The sequence below is a fragment of the Lithobates pipiens genome, unplaced genomic scaffold (genome assembly GCF_037356315.1).
Source record: "Lithobates pipiens isolate NorthernLeopardFrog02 unplaced genomic scaffold, aLitPip1_a1.2 Scaffold_8, whole genome shotgun sequence".
Taxonomy (NCBI): Eukaryota; Metazoa; Chordata; class Amphibia; order Anura; family Ranidae; genus Lithobates; species Lithobates pipiens.
The window spans coordinates 307,199,950-307,207,764 of NW_027507903.1; positions in this window are offsets into that span (position 1 = coordinate 307,199,950).

Sequence of the window (7,815 nt, forward strand, 5' to 3'; positions counted from 1 at the left end):
TTTTGGCCCGCAGCAGAATCGGATCGCATGGGTGTTCACACCATGCGATCCGAGTTTGCAGATCGCACTGCGATATGCGAACTGATCTGGGGGTGTCAGTAACATTTCACTGACACTCCCAGCAGTTCGCATAGGGCAGTGTGAACTGCCGCCGGGAGGCATGCGATGCGGGAACCCGCCGCGCATTCGTGGCGTTCCCGCATCGCTCCAGTGTGAACCCAGCCTAATAAGCGATCGTTTTTCTGATCGCTGTATTAGTGTCACAGGTGACGCTAGTTAGGCAGGTAGGTATTTAGGTTCGCCGCAGCTTTTTATAGCGCCAGGGACCCCCATATACTACCGCATAAAGCCCCCTGATTGCCCCCTAGTTAACCCTTTCACCAGTGATCACCATATAACTGTTACAGGTGACGCTGATTGGTTAGTTATTTTTTTTATAGTTTCAGGGCACCCGCCATTTATTACCTAGTCTCACTAGTGTACCCCTAAATTTAGGGGTGTCTACTTTCCAAAATGGGGTCATTTGGGGGGGGTTTGTGCCATCTTGGCATTTTATGGCCTTCAAAACTGTAACGCCCTTAGAAAGCCTGAAGGCGGTGCTTGGTTTTCGGGGCCCCGTACGCGGCTAGGCTCCCAAAAAGTCCCACATATGTGGTATCCCCGTACTCAGGAGAAGCAGCAGAATTTATTTTGGGGTGTCATTTCACATATGCCCATGGCATGCGTGAGCAATATATCATTTAGTGACAACTTTGTGAAAAAAAAAAAAAAAAAAAAAAAGTTTGTAATTTTCCCGCAACTTGTGGCAAAATATAAAATATTCCATGGACTCAACATGCCTCTCAGCAAATAGCTTGGGGTGTCTACTTTCTAAAATGGGGTCATTTGTGGGGGTTTTGTGCCATCTTGGCATTTTATGGCCTTCAAAACTGTAATAGGTAGTGAGAAGTGAACTCAAAAATTTACGCCCTTAGAAAGCCTGAAGGCGGTGCTTGGTTTTCGGGGCCCCGTACGCGGCTAGGCTCCCAAAAAGTCCCACATATGTGGTATCCCCGTACTCAGGAGAAGCAGCAGAATTTATTTTGGGGTGTCATTTCACATATGCCCATGGCATGTGTGAGCAATATATCATTTAGTGACAACTTTGTGAAAAAAAAAAAAAAAAAAAAAAGTTTGTAATTTTCCCGCAACTTGTGGCAAAATATAAAATATTCCATGAACTCAACATGCCTCTCAGCAAATAGCTTGGGGTGTCTACTTTCTAAAATGGGGTCATTTGTGGGGGTTTTGTGCCATCTTGGCATTTTATGGCCTTCAAAACTGTAATAGGTAGTGAGAAGTGAACTCAAAAATGTACGCCCTTAGAAAGCCTGAAGGCGGTGCTTGGTTTTCGGGGCCCCGTACGCGGCTAGGCTCCCAAAAAGTCCCACATATGTGGTATCCCCGTACTCAGGAGAAGCAGCAGAATTTATTTTGGGGTGTCATTTCACATATGCCCATGGCATGCGTGAGCAATATATCATTTAGTGACAACTTTGTGAAAAAAAAAAAAAAAAAAAGTTTGTAATTTTCCCGCAACTTGTGGCAAAATATAAAATATTCCATGGACTCAACATGCCTCTCAGCAAATAGCTTGGGGTGTCTACTTTCTAAAATGGGGTCATTTGTGGGGGTTTTGTGCCATCTTGGCATTTTATGGCCTTCAAAACTGTAATAGGTAGTGAGAAGTGAACTCAAAAATTTACGCCCTTAGAAAGCCTGAAGGCGGTGCTTGGTTTTCGGGGCCCCGTACGCGGCTAGGCTCCCAAAAAGTCCCACATATGTGGTATCCCCGTACTCAGGAGAAGCAGCAGAATTTATTTTGGGGTGTCATTTCACATATGCCCATGGCATGTGTGAGCAATATATCATTTAGTGACAACTTTGTGAAAAAAAAAAAAAAAAAAAAAAAGTTTGTAATTTTCCCGCAACTTGTGGCAAAATATAAAATATTCCATGAACTCAACATGCCTCTCAGCAAATAGCTTGGGGTGTCTACTTTCTAAAATGGGGTCATTTGTGGGGGTTTTGTGCCATCTTGGCATTTTATGGCCTTCAAAACTGTAATAGGTAGTGAGAAGTGAACTCAAAAATGTACGCCCTTAGAAAGCCTGAAGGCGGTGCTTGGTTTTCGGGGCCCCGTACGCGGCTAGGCTCCCAAAAAGTCCCACATATGTGGTATCCCCGTACTCAGGAGAAGCAGCAGAATTTATTTTGGGGTGTCATTTCACATACGCCCATAGCATGTGTGAGCAATATATCATTTAGTGACAACTTTGTGTAAAAAAAAAAAAAAAAATTTTTTTTTGTCATTATTCAATCGCTTGAGGCAAAAAAATAAAATATTCAATGGGCTCAACATGCCTCTTATCAATTTCCTTAGGGGGTCTACTTTCCAAAATGGGGTCATTTGGGGGGGTTTTGTACTGCCCTGCCATTTTAGCACCTCAAGAAATGAGATAGGCAGTCGTAAACTAAAAGCTGCGTAAATTCTAGAAAACGTACCTTAGTTTGTAGATGTGACAACTTTTGCGCAAACCAATAAATATACAATTATTGACTTTTTTTTTACCAAAGACATGTGGCTGAATACATTTTGGCCTAAATGTATGACTAAAATTGAGTTTATTGGATTTTTCTAATAACAAAAAGTAGAAAATATCATTTTTTTTCAAAATTTGCGGTCTTTTTACGTTTATATCGCAAAAAATAAAAATCGCAGAGGCAATCAAATACCATCAAAAGAAAGCTCTATTTGTGGGAAGAAAAGGACGCAAATTTTGTTTGGGTACAACATTGCATGACCGCGCAATTACCAGTTAAAGCAGCGCAGTGCCAAAGTGTAAAAAGACCTCTGGTCATTTACCAGCAAAATGGTCCGGTCTGAAAGTGGTTAAACATGATTTTTTTTTTTTGTTTGTTTAGCAAAAAATAAAACTCCGATCTGTAACTAAATACCACCAAAAGAAAGCTCTATTTGTGGGAAAAAAATGATAAAAATTTCATTTGGGTACAGTGTTGTATGCCCGCGCAATTGTCATTCAAAGTGCATCAGCGCTGAAAGCTGAAAATTGGTCTGGGACTGAGGGGGGTTTAAGTGCCCAGTAAGCAAGTGGTTAATCATAGCTGGGAGTTTTATTTTTTGCTAAACAAACAAAAAAAGATGCAAAAAAATAAATAAATCATGTTTAATAGTTTGTTATAAAATTTTGCAAACAGGTAATTTTTCTCCTTCAGTGAAATGCGCTGATGAGGCGGCACTGATAGGCTGCACTGGTGGGCACTGATGGGCTGCATTGGTGGGCACTGATAGGCTGCATTGGTGGGCACTGATAGGCTGCACTGGTGGGCACAGATAGGCATAGTTAAGGCGGCACTAATAGGCACAGATAAGGCGGCACTGATGGGCAAAAATGGGCACAGATAAGATGGCACGGATGGGTGGCACAGATGGGTGGCACGGATGGGTGGCACGGATGGGCACTGATAGGTACCACTGATAGATGGGACTGATGGGCACTGATAGGTGGCACTGATAGGTGGCTCTGATAGGTGGCACTGCTGGGCACTGATGGGCGGCACTGCTGGGCACTGATGGGCACTGGTAGATGACACTGATGGGCACAGATATGTGGCACTGGGGTGCAGCACCTTTGTTGAGGCAGATTGTGGGCACTGCTGGGTGGCACTGTGGGTATTGCTGGGTGGCACTGCTGGGTGGCACTGTGGGCACTGCTGGGTGGCACTATGGGCACTGTTGGGTGGCACTGACGGGGGGCACTAATTTTTTATTATGTATAGTTATGAGGGGGCAGGTGTGCACTGGCAGGGGGCAGGTGGGCACTGGCAGGGCTGGCCGTGATCGGGACTGATGTCCCGATCACGGCCACCGGTGATCGGCTTTTTTTTTTCTCCTCGCGCTGTCAGCGCGATGAGGAATAATAGCCGATTACCGGCTCCATTATATCACATGATCAGCTGTCATTGGCTGACAGCTGATCACGTAATAAGGGGTCGGGATCCACCCCTTGCACGGATCAGTGATCAGGCGAGTCTCATAGACTTGCCGATCACAGAGCGCGCCGCGCGCGCCCCTCAGGGGGCGCGCAGGCCGCTCGTGCACGGGACTACGTCAATAGACGTAGTCCCGGCAAAGGAGATCCGCGCTGTAGCCGTCATTCGGCTATAGCGCGGGTCTCAAGTGGTTAAATACTGACATATATATATATATATATATGGAGGCCACTTTCAGGTCCATTTCAAGTGGTAAGTTTATGTTAACCCTGTATGTCATCCTTATCCGTATCGGCCATAGGGCTCTAAACCATAAATAAATATATATATATATATATATATATATATATATATAAAATATTAAAGGCATTTTTAAGTCAAAATATTATTGAATTCACTAAAAGTGGTTCTAAAGCATTCTGGGTTTTTACCTTTAATGCATTCTCTGCATTAAGACAAAAACCTTCTGTGTTCAGGATCCCGTAGTTCTCCTTTATACTTACCTTAGCCAGATCCAGTGCTGTGCCCAAGAGCAGAGGCTCTTACCACTCTCTCCCTCCTCAAAGGGAAGACTGACAGCAACGGGTTCCATTGACTCATGCTGCTGTCAATCAAATCCTATGATGAGGGAGTGGGGGGTGGTTCCCAACTCCCACTGTCTGTATCTATGGATGAGGGCAGTAGAGCTTGGAAACCTCTTTCTATGGGAGGACTAGCTCAGGAGCACTGCTGGGGGACCCCAGAAGAGGAGGATCAGAGCTGATTTGTGCAAAACCATAGCAGGAACAGGTAAGAATAATATGTTTGTTATTAAAAAAAAAAAAAAAACGTCATTGCAATACTTTTTGTCACACCGTATTTGCGCAGCGGTCTTACAACACACTTTTTTTGGAAAAATCTCACTTTTTGGAATAAAAAAATTGGACAACAGTAAAGTTAGCCCAATTTTATATATTGTGAAATATGATGTTACGCCGAGTAAATTGATACTCAACATGTCCCGCTTCAAAATTGCGCCCGCTTGTGAAATGGCATCAAACTTTTACCCTTAAAAATCTCCATAGGCAACGTTTAATACATTCTACAGGTCGCATGTTTTGAGTTACAGAGGAGGTCTAGGGCTAGAATTATTGCTCTCACTCTAACAATCATGGCAATACCTCACATGTGTGATTTGACCACCGTTTTCATATGCAGGCGCTACTCACGTATGTGTTTGCTTCTGCGCGGGAGCTCGTTGGATTGGGGAGCTTTAAAACTTTTTTTTTGTTTTATTTTATTTTATTTATTTTTACACTGTTTAAAAAAAAATAAAAAATTTGGGTCATTTTTATTCCTATTACAAGAAATTTTAAACATCCCTTGTAATAGAAAAAAAACATGACAGGTCCTCTTAAATATGAGATCTGGGGTCAAAAAGTCCTCAGATCTCATATTTGGACTTAAATGCAATAAAATAAAATAAATAAAAAATGTAATTTTAAAAAAATTACAACAAAAATATATGCCTTTAAGACGTATGGGCTGAAGTGATGTTTTGACATCGCTTCTGCCCTGCTATGGTATGGAGATGGGTGGGGGCCATCTTAGCCTCACTCGTCTCCATACCCAGCCATGGACAGGTCCCGATTGCCTCTGCCGCTGCCAACGGTTCGGGTAAGCGGCGGAGGGCACGGGAGAGTGGCGGGAAGGGGGGTGGCCCCTCTCCCACCGCCAATAACGGTGATCTTGTGGCGAATCCGCCTCAGAGACCACCATTATTGTACACAGAACCGCCGGCTCCAAAGATGGATACATCTGTTGTGGCAGCAGCTTCTGCCGTAACCGAAATATCCATCTTCAAAGTGCCGACGTATATATGTACAGGATACGGTCAGCAAGTGGTTAAATTCCCTGTATAAATAATACAGAGAAACAAGTATCTGCCTCATTCTCCCATCTCTTGGACAAAAGCTTTGGAGATAGGAGACCGGACTAATTAATATGTAAAGAGTTGCAGACATCCGTGCTCCATTGACCCATCATAAAGTGGAAGTTAAAAAAATAAACATTCACCACCTGAGGTTAAGCTGTCTGCCCCATTTCTCCCTTATAAGATGCAATGTCCTTGAAGTTGTAATAAAAAATGGGTGTGGAAAAACATTCTGTCTTGTGCAGATGTCAAACTCAATTAAACATATATTGGGGGAATACAATAAAGCTGCTGATCCATTTTTCTGGCGTTAATTCCTCTTGTTAATGTATAGCACCAAATTCATGAAGCATCTGAGACACTTTCGGTTCTGATTGCATACACATTGGAACTCCTAAGGTTTGACCTTATATTATATGGTTTTGGTAAATATAAAGACAAAAATCTACAGAAAATCTGATAGTGTGTATGGGGCTTTAGAAAGATTGATAACTTCACCTCCAACAGCAGATATGCCCCCTTAGAATTAATGTCCCTATTGCTGTTGTTAATATTATTGGTTAAATGATTGTGGTACAGATTTTTTTTAAAGTAACTTGCTGAGCCTGTGCATGGGCTGATATTGAAGTATTAGCCCTTGTACACAGTCGGACATTCTGACGGAAAATGTCCGATTGGACCGTGTTGTCGGATAATCCGACTGTGTGTGGGCTCCATCGGACTGTTTCCATCGGAATATCTGACGGACAAAGTTTTACAGCTGGGCTATAAAACTTTCCGACAACATGATCCAATCGGACTTTGTCCGATCATGTGTAGAGAATTCTGATCGGACAAAGTGCCACACATGCTCAGATCAAATTCCTAGACCAAAGCTATTGGCTACTAGCCTGAACGTAGTCCCGTTCTAACGAAATAAAGTCATCACGTTACGTACGATCGGATTTTCCGACAACTTTGTCCGACCGTGTGTATGCAACACAAGTTTCGGACAAAATCCGTCAGACAAAATCCGACGGATTTTGTTGTCCGAATGTCCCACCGTGTGTACAAGGGCTTAGAGCGGGTAGTTTGTGTAGAATTCACTTCATTTCAATTATTATATCACTTTTAAAGTGAGGTGAGAACCGCAATACAACAACCCACCATGTATCTCACTACACTGTTTTAGTAAAAGTTGAAATGACAAGCAACAGATAATAGCTGATCTATTCAATTTCAAAGAACTTCCAATTTAAGCTTTTACTTCCTTACATGTGAAGGATCACAATCCTTCATTTTAATGAAAACAAAATCAGTAAGGTCTCAAATTTTCAAGCAGAAAAATTGAAAAATATACTTAAAAACGTAAAAATGCATTGAAATTGCCTTTAGAATTTACATTGCCAGTAATTATTGCGGATACACATAAAATAAAACATAGATTTTCAAACCTGAGTCATGGTTGTTGAAGTCTTCTCAGCTTCTGAAAATAAAGATTAATGAAGCGGTAGCAGTTTTAACAAATATATTTATATATACTAAGATGATGTCATGAGCATAAAATAAACTACAATTCACCTGATATCATATAATCTTTGCCAGCTTTCCAAAACACAATAGGCAGCATGCATTATAATTAGAAGAATTTTTGCAAGACAATATTGCCAGTAGACATTTTTCCAAAACACAAAAGGGACATGCAATATGATTGGGATAATACTTTTTTGCAATACATTATATTGCCAGACGATCATTTAATCATAACACAAGGGGAAGAAGGCAATATAATAGGAGCGGGATAAATCAAAACTTTGTCATTCTGGTGGCATTCATTTTTCGATAAACCCTGCTGCCCCAACACAGGTGGT